The sequence below is a fragment of the Terrapene carolina genome, unplaced genomic scaffold, assembly GCF_002925995.2.
Source record: "Terrapene carolina triunguis isolate 2854851 unplaced genomic scaffold, T_m_triunguis-2.0 Scaffold111, whole genome shotgun sequence".
Classification (NCBI taxonomy): Eukaryota; Metazoa; Chordata; order Testudines; family Emydidae; genus Terrapene; species Terrapene triunguis.
The window spans coordinates 10,348,049-10,349,231 of NW_020664462.1; the positions used below are offsets into that span (position 1 = coordinate 10,348,049).

The 1,183-nt window shown below is 65.3% G+C and overlaps 1 protein-coding gene across 1 annotated transcript in view; it reads left to right on the plus strand.

Moving 5' to 3' along the window:
- Positions 1-646: 646 nt before the first annotated feature.
- The window catches only part of CSRNP1 (cysteine and serine rich nuclear protein 1), a 19,779-nt gene continuing 19,242 nt past the window's right edge, over positions 647-1,183 (plus strand). Inside the window, exon 1 of the mRNA XM_024216088.3 lies at positions 647-824. The gene's annotated coding sequence lies outside the window, so the exon portion shown is untranslated. The remainder of the gene's footprint in view (positions 825-1,183) is intronic.

A 1,183-nucleotide genomic window follows, 5' to 3' on the forward strand; every position in this document is an offset into this window, starting at 1 on the left:
CCCTACAATAGATACTGGTCTTGTTGATGTAACACTTAGCATTTTTCAGCCACATAGATCTTGGAACCCTTTATTACAAAGCTGGGCAGGTATAATTGTCCTCCCCATGACAGACTGGGAAACTGAGGCACGGAGCCGACATGAACTGCCTGGGATCAAAGGACCGACAGAGAAGGGAACCTAGCATCTGGATATCCAATTCTCCACATATGGGCAAACCAAGGCTCTGTTAGGTGACATGACGTCAAAGGTCACTCAGTTAATCACGAAGGGCATCTGAGCTAGAACCCAGGAGTCCTGAGCCTGACGCCCTGCCTCCCCCCATTGTTGTTAGGTGTGTACCATGTTGTCCCTCTGAACACAGGAGCCCTTGATGTCAGTCGGGGCCTCTCCCAGCAGCCAGACACTGACTCATTCTCTCCCCTTTCCCTGCTCCTTGTAATTTCTCTCCTGGAGGGGCGGTAGGACTCGCTCTGCTCCCGGGCTGCGCCGAGGGAGGGGGCAGGAAGCAGAGTGTGGGCTGGAGGCAGGCAGGGCTCTGGCTCCGGCTCCCTTGTCACCGCCTGCGTCAGCGCCCAGGAGTTTTCCACTGACGAAAAAGGGCAGCGCTGCTGCGCCCGGAGGAGGAGGGAGGCGCAGCGCCGAGCCAGGCACAGCCAGTCCTTCCGCAGCTCCAGACACAGCAGCAGCCGCTCGTCTAGACGATGCGAGGCTGAGCGAAGGCTCCGTCCTGCGAGCTGCGGAGCCCGGAGCCGATCTGCCGGCGCCTGCTGGGCGCCCCTCCGTCTCCATCGCTCGCCGCCCCCGCCGGAACCCAGGCGCAGGTAGGTGTCTCCGGCTGCTGCTCTCTCGGGGCGGCCGCTGCCTGGCCCCGGAGGGGCTGGGGGTCGGGGTGACTTTGGGGAGGGGGAAGGTCTCCGGAGCTCGGGCTGGCTCCAGCGCAGCTGCAGTTCTTGGGGAGAGGAAAGGGGGGCAGCAGAGGCGCCGGAGCGGGAGGGGGGCACCCAGGGCTAGAGGGGGCGGCGCGGGAGGAGCCGGGGAGGGGGGCGCAGCCGAGTCGCCCCGGACTGGAGGGGGCGGGGTGGGGGCGCAGCCGAGACGCCCCGGACTGGAGGGGGCGCAGCAGAGACGCCCCGGACTGGAGGGTGCGGGGAGCCGGGGTGGGGGGCGCAGCCGAGTCGCC